This window comes from Triticum dicoccoides, chromosome 1A, assembly GCF_002162155.2.
Source record: "Triticum dicoccoides isolate Atlit2015 ecotype Zavitan chromosome 1A, WEW_v2.0, whole genome shotgun sequence".
NCBI lineage: Eukaryota > Viridiplantae > Streptophyta > Magnoliopsida > Poales > Poaceae > Triticum > Triticum dicoccoides.
Genome location: NC_041380.1, coordinates 509,745,104 through 509,753,098, shown reverse-complemented (window position 1 = coordinate 509,753,098; position 7,995 = coordinate 509,745,104).

The window sequence follows — 7,995 nt, the reverse complement described above, 5'->3', positions numbered from 1 at the left end:
AAATCTTTTTCAATGAACCCAAAATGCCCTTCATAAATGTTCATCATTTTTGTTTTGGTCGAGAACCTCTGCCAAAAATGATGCATATTTTCTAGGTCACTCTGGATTTTTGAATTAATCCATTAAGTATTTGCATTTGGGCATTTAATTCCTATAAATATTTTAATTGCCCAAATAATATTGATAATGGTTGAGGGCTGTTAGAAATAATTTCATAAGTGCCCACAATTATTTTCAACATTTATTCAAATGGTTTAGTATTTTTACTAAATCAAAACAAAACAGAAAAAAAATAGAAAACTGAAACAAGAAAAGAGAGAGAGAGAGGAAGCCCACCTGGGCCACTTACCTGGCCCAGCTCCTGCAGCAGCCCAGCCCACCTCCTCCTCCCTGTCGCCTTCCTCCTCGTGCCAGTAGGCAGAGGAGGGACACGGCGCACGCGCCCGAGCTCGCCACGCCACCAGGCTGCCTGCCTGCGTCGCCTGGCCACCGCGACGCCGCGCGTCATCTCCTCGGCGCCGCCCCGACCCCCTGGACCCCCTCGCTCTCTCCCTCTCCCTCATTTCTCTCCTCTGCTTCCTCTCTCTCACTCGCCCGAACGCAGCCATCGCCACCGACGCCGTTCTCCGCGGCCACCGGCCACCCCTCGCCCTGCCGCTGGGCTCAGGAGCTCCGCCTCGACCCCTCTTCCTCCCCACCGATCCACGTCCCTCCGGAAGCCCTGCAGCGTCGCCCTCAAGCTCATCTTCAACCTTCGGCCGCCGTCAACCTCATCATCGATTCGCCGCCGTTCGTGCTTCCCCGAGCTCGCTGACCCTCCCTGCATGATCCCCGTGAGCTCCTCTTCTTTCTCCCCTAGCCACGTCGCTCGAGCCGCCCTCTAACCCCGTTGGCCATCACGCCCGAGAGCTCGGCTCCGCCGGCCATGTCACCGTCGTGGCCACAGACGCGTAAGCTTGAAACCGAGCGCGTCACCGTGCTCAGCACATCGCCAGGAGCCCGTAGCCACCACCAGTTCCTCCCGTAGTGCACCATAGCGTCGAATCGGTCGGTGCCCGAACTCCGGCCGCCGCGGAAGCGGACACCGCCGTCGATTTAGGTCGTCTCCGGCGACCCCTTTAGCACCAGCCGACGCGGACGAGGCCCAGGGTTCCAACGGTGCCATCCGCGCCCCGAACCGTGGCCCGTGCTGCGTTTTCGGACCGCGCCGCCGTCTCGGGCCTTGCCGGCGTCATGTCGCCGGTGGGTTTGACCCCGCTGACCAGGGGTTTGACCTCCCTGGGATTAACACGCGTGGGCCCTGCACCTGACAAGATTAGTTTAGGACTAATTACCCCTGCTGACACTGACAGTGGGCCCCGTGGCTATTAATTTGATTAGTTAGAATTAATTAACTCTGTTAGTCACTTGTGTCACTGACGTGTGGACCCCGCTGGTCAGGTTTGACCCGGACCAGCCCCTGTTGACTTGCTGACATCATGCCAACGTCATGCTGACGCAGTAAACCCTTTTCTGGATTTTAAATAAATCTAAACGATTTATTTATTTCAGAAAATAGCTAAAACTTCTAAAAATCATAGTAATTCAACCGTGACTCCAAATCAAACAAATTATATATGAAAAATTATCAGAAAAATTCAAGGAATCCATCTGTACCATTTTCATGCATGTTTGAACAATGTTTGTCCTCTGTTTTGGACAAAACAAATAAATGGCATTTAAACTCTCACATATGGAGTTTGAATTTGAATCTTGTATTCAAACCAACCCCATTTAACTTGTTGCTAGATGCATTAGCCCAAAACACATTCATATTGCCATGTCATAGCATGCATCATACTGTGGATTGCATTGATCGTGTTTCTTCTGTGTTTGCCGGTGTTGTTCCCCCTCGGTAGACGCTGTACCGATGATGTGATCGTTGACACTGATGAAGACTGAATGTTATCTTCAGAAGTGCTAGGCAAGCAAAACCCCCTTGTTCATTCCGATACAATCCTACTCTCTCGCCCTGCTCTCTTTTACTGCATTAGAACAACAACGAGTCATTTGTTACTTGCTGCGGTAGCTGAACCCCTTTATCCTCTCCATGACCTGTCATTGCCACAGTAAATAGATGAAACCCACTAGTATGAGTAGGAGTTATTTGAGCCCTGTTGTGCCTACTCATTCATGTTTGTTTGTCATGCCTGCTACTGCTTAGAGTTGAGTCAGGTCTGATTCATCGGGAATGAATCAGAGGTGTGTGAACATGTCCTACTGTGTGTGAGCTAAGTGTGTGAACACGATTTGGTAAAAGGTATCGGTGAGAGGCCATGTAGGAGTACATGGTGGGTTGTCTCATTGAAGCCGTCCTCAGGAACTGAGTTCTGTGTTTGTGATCCATGATTTCAGCTACTACCATGCATTGGGCCCTGAAATATGACCCCGCTCGACTTCTTATTCACCCTTGTCCTCTGTCCAGGAGTTGCAAGTAGTTTCTGGTGTTTGTAGGTTTTGTGTTGGAGGCCGTGGGCAGCGCTGACCCGAGGGGTGGGCTGTGATGCGGTAGATACCCCGTGGCACGGTGTACCGGATACCCGTTAGGTATCTCGGGAACCCTGCACACATCGTTTGGGGCTGTGAGCGAAACTCCGGCCGGATCTCCTCATGGATGGAACCCGAATAGGCGATAAACCTGGACTAGAGACTTGACTGTTTAGGTAGGTCGTGGTCTACACCCACGTCGGCTTTCGCTTGAAGTCTGCCGAGCACATGTCGTGTGCAGACGCTAAGTGGTGGAAACATGTATGAAGAAGTACACCCCTGCAGGGTTAACATCATCTATTCGAATAGCCGTGTCCGCGGTAAAGGACTTCTGGGTTGCTTATATCAGTTTATAGACAAGTGAAAGTGGATACTCTAAAATACGCAAGATAAGCGTGAGTGCTATGGATGGCGTTCTCGTAGGGAGACGGGAGCGGTTCCATAGTGGTGTATTGGTTGGTGAATATGTGGACTCGTGTGCGCCACCTCAAAAGAGTTGCTTGCAGTCGTAGTTTAGGATAGCCACCGAGTCAAAGCTGGCTTGCTGCAGTTAAACCCCACCATCCCCTTTGTTGATAATGATGCATATGTAGTTAGTTCTGATGTAAGTCTTGCTGGGTACATTTGTACTCATGTTGCTTAATTTATGTTTTTGCAGAGAGAGACTTCAGTCTCACTAGTAGTTCCACGTGGACTTCGACGTTTAGCTTGTTACCTCAGCTACGATCTTGTGCCTCGGCAGGATTTGGTAGATAGTCAGGCTTCTCAGCCTTTTTCATTTATAGATGTCTGTACTCAGACATGATAGCTTCCGCTTGTGTTTTGACTTGTATGCTCTGAATGTTGGGTCATGAGACCCCTGTTTGTAATATCTCGCTCCCCGGAGCCTTTTGAATAAATACTTGAGTCGTAGAGTCATGTTGTGATGCCATGTTGTATTTGCACATATCGAGCATATTGTGTGTATGTTATTGAAATGCTTGGTATGTGTGGGATCTGACTATCTAGTTGTTTATCCTTAGTAGCCTCTCTTACCGGGAAATGTCTCCTAGTGTTTCCACCGAGCCAGGGTAGCTTGCTACTGCTCCGGAACACTTAGGCTGGCCGGCATGTGTCCTTCTTCGTTCCTGTGTCTGTCCCTTCGGGGAAATGTCACGCGATGGATACCGGAGTCCTGTTAGCCCGCTACAGCCCGGTTCACCGGAGTCCTGCTAGCCCAGTGCTACAGCCTGGATTCACTCGCTGATGACCGACACGTTCGATGCTGGGTCATGGATGCCTGTCCCTGTAAGTTTGTGCCACTTTGGGTTTACGACTAGCCATGTCAGCCCGGGCTCCTTATCATATGGATGCTAGCGACACTATCATAAACGTGTGCCAAAAGGCGCAAACGGTCCCGGGCAAAGGTAAGGCGACACCCGTGGGAATACCGTGCGTGAGGCCGCAAAGTGATATGAGGTGTTACATGCTAGATCGATGTGGCTTTGAGTCGGGGTCCTGACAGCTTTGGTATCAGAGCTTGACTGCCTGTAGGATTACCAAGCCAAACTGGTCGAAGTTGAGTCTAGAAATTCTTTAGTTATATAAGGGAATTGATTGTGGGATGGAACGTAAGGCTCTTTTTACTCCTTATACCTTATGCCCTTCTGATCTGAGTCATCTTATCTTTCCTACGGGGTTAAGGAACTAGGCTTTCTCTTCTTTCTATCAGGATCACGTGTTACTAATCCATAGACTTATAAGATTGTTGGATTTAAGCTTGAGTTTAGTTCCTACGACTTCTGTATGTTAACTGTTGATCTCGAAACCTTGGAATTGTGCTTCTGAGTGGCTATGCCACCATTTTTGTAGCATGTCTCAAATCTTTTTGAGCATTTATAGCCGTTATGCTGTCCGAGTCATCCCAGGTTTCTAAACAGTCTGATGCATTTGCAAATCCCTTCTTCCCGTTCCCGATGTCCTTTTGGTCAGATTAATCACACAAATTAGTGAGTTGAGGTACTTTATTGCCTCGACATATATGTTGGAGTTAATAATTATGACCCTAAGTGCTTAGGGGATCATCTAGTGGTCTAGCCATGATCTGTGTTTCCAGTGTGATGATTCTGGCCGTCATTATCGAAAGCATCCCGTGATGCCATTTAGTTAGTAGGCATTCTATTTCTGGGTTCTGAACCCGAGATTCACCCCATTTACCTCATGTTGATAGTGTTGCTAGTTCCTTTAGGAAATTAGTAACTTTTGCATTAGTCCTCGAGGTCCATGGTATTTTCCTTCTTCCAAATACTATGAACCACTTATGGCAGTAGTTTGTTGGATCAAAAGATCATAACAGGAGTGCTCTCGATGGGTTCTCTATTCTATATTGCGACTCTGCTAGTTCAACTTTTCTGCATGGGTTATCCGGAAAAATTTTGTTGAACTTGGTTCAACATACTAATCTATGCATCCACAACTCAGAAAACCGTATGTTCCTTTGAGTTGTCCCGCTTTAATTGTCTTCCAACCCTCGTCTATCAATTGATAGTCAAGAGTATGCGTGCGTTCATTCATCGATGCCATTACTCTTGTGGTCCGTCAAGCCATTCTATTCCAGAATGACTAGGAGAAACAAACTCCAGTACCTCATCCATACCCAGGATTGGGTCTTAGCAGTTGTACTCCGCAGATCAAAATACTAATCCAGTTTTTGTTCTGTTCCACCCTGGAGTGTTACCATCTTTATATTAAGATTATCATGGGAATTGCACACCATCCTATGAATTCTTGGTGCAGTGATACTTCTCTCCATCATTATTCATTTCTCGGTTCCCATGTTGTTGCAACCGGAATGCCGACAAGTGAACCGTGATGTGTGAAATCAATACTCCTAACAACCTTGTTGCTTAGTAGTTAATGGACAACAATTTCATTCTTAGTGTGTTGGTTATTAAATTTCCATCCTAAGATTGATCGTGCTACCTAGTCCATTTTCCCTGGTGCACTCCTCGACCAATGAGATAGGATTGTGTCAATCCATCACTCTCTTGATCATATCGTCTTGCCCTGAAAAGCAAGATTGATCTTGAGCTTAATACCATATCGGTGGTTTGTGATTTTCCGATTATCTTCTCGGAAGTATCACCGGGTCGTCACCCGACCACTATGTTGAGCTCGTGATCAAGTTGGTTTCTTGTAAACCAACCTTCTCCAAGGATCTGTGCAGGATACCCTGAGCTAGTTGGTTAAGCTATGCATCAACTTGGAGAGTTGGAAGACAGAAGCTTGTCCGATATAGTTCATTATAAGGGATGTCTTGTACGTGTGTTGAAGAAAGTTGATATTTTCATCGACTGAACCTCGTGATCAGTTAATGGACCTATCATTTTATCCAACCTTTGATTGGAGTATGGGCTATCATCCAATCAGACCAGAACCAACGATATTCGTAATGTTGTCTTACTCGTGGTTGATCCCTCGAGCATACACCATTATATCTTTTGGGTCTGACCAATGCTATCACTTGTTCACTTAACTATGGAATTCCTTTTAAAAGGAAACCCAGATGAATTGTTGTTGAGCCCATTGACAACATCCTTATCTCCTCCATTATCTTGTTGGACAACAAGTTAGTGTTGGAAACTTTTGAAAGCATTTTCTTCATGCTAGCTCATGAAGTATTTGTTTGATGAAAGGAGTGACTTCCTCTTATACACGTGCATTTGGTGAAAGTTGCCGCCGTGAATTTGAGAAAGTTAGTTTTGCTTCCTCTGGAATCATCCCAAGTCAGTCATGCACACGTGCGAAGTATTCTGTGGTCTGGAGACTTGCAACCTTCATTCCATAGGTGTCTCGAGCACACCAAGCCATCGATTGATTTGTTCAAGGAGAAGAAGTTCCTTCTTAAGAGTATACCTTATGCAAGGACTTCGATATCCTCGATGATGGTTCCCCACCTGAACTTGGTAGTGTTTAATTATAAGACTACTACGTGGCCATGCTTGTCTGGGACAACGTGTTCACATGTTTGTAGCAGAACCAGCTCATGTTTTGGAGCTTACTATCGTAGTTCATTCCCCGAGAATCTCGCAACGTCATCTCGTCGATTTGTGTTGCAAACTTTCATTTTTCTTCCTAGACTCGATGAGTCTGGAATATCCTGACACCAACCAGATCTGAATCTCAGGCAAATATGATGGTTTGGAACATTTCCCAAGAACTATAATATCGGTCCCTCGGAAACCGGTAAAGTGGATGTCGTGGCCAACACACCCAGCCGGAAGACCTGTTATTATAATATCTTGATTGAGGAAGTTGGCCACCTCCCCATAAGGATTTCGTAGGATCTACTCCCTAGTTGTTCCTTATGGATTTTTGTGCTCCCGAAGTCCGACCTTTTACTTGATGGTCTGGTTACCAAACCATTTCAATAAATGGATTACGCTAGCACATTAAGGAGAGCATTAGAAGCGGAGTGCTAAATGTCTCTCGGTCGATCATCCAGATTTTATTTCCTTGGCCCCGCCAAGGGTGAAATCTGAGAAAGTGTTATCTTCCTTTGCATCTGCATCATCCATCATCATTCATCATGGTAGCAAGTTGTGTTGCCAGGATCCTTGACATGGATATTGGTAAAATCTTGATGATTATGGAAATGCTCAAGTTCTTGAGAGCATGCGCAAGTGCTAGGTTTGATCATCGGCATTAACTGTATAGTGCTCTCAGTTTCCTCGGCAATGCTATGACCTTTTCAAACAGTGAATTCACTCTCTATTGTTGGGTTCTTCCCCAGTTACCAGAATCATTCCCAGCATTTGCATTTTGTTCCCAACTTGCACCGCCAATGTGCCATTCTACCATGGGTCTCTTCCATTTCCGATGGTAAGCAAATTCATCCATTACGTTGTCTTCAACAAGGTAATCCACATCATCCAAGTCCGAGTATGCCATTCTACCGACCCCCTCCAAACGATCGCTCGAGAATTGCCTTAGGCTGGTTTAAAGAGTTTCAATGATCTCTGAATCAAAGGTAATTCTTTTTGCCACTTAAGGGGATATATCTACGAGTCACCATCCCTAAGGTGCCTCGTTGTGGTATCATGGCACCTCAACTCCTCGCTACGTTGACAATCGTTTACCACCTTTTTAAGTGTGGAATTGTTGTCTACCTAGTGAACCCTCGTCATCTGTTCCACTCCATCCCTCTAGAGGTGTGCTTCGTCTCTCAGCTCGAGAGATGTTGCTATGTCTCATTCTGAGAGTTAATCCTGAGTTGTTCGACCTTCGAGAAGATTGATCCTTCTAGAGTTTTCTTTCTCCTCTCGTTGTCATGACGGTTGGAGTTCTCGGAGCAAGATATCAAGATAATGATGGTGATCAAATCAACACTCTTATGGAGTGCACCCTGGATCGTGAAGATTATGTTAGTTGCCGTTTTCCCTTCGTCTTACCCTACGCTTGAATCTCGGGTCGAGATTCTTGTTTAGTGGG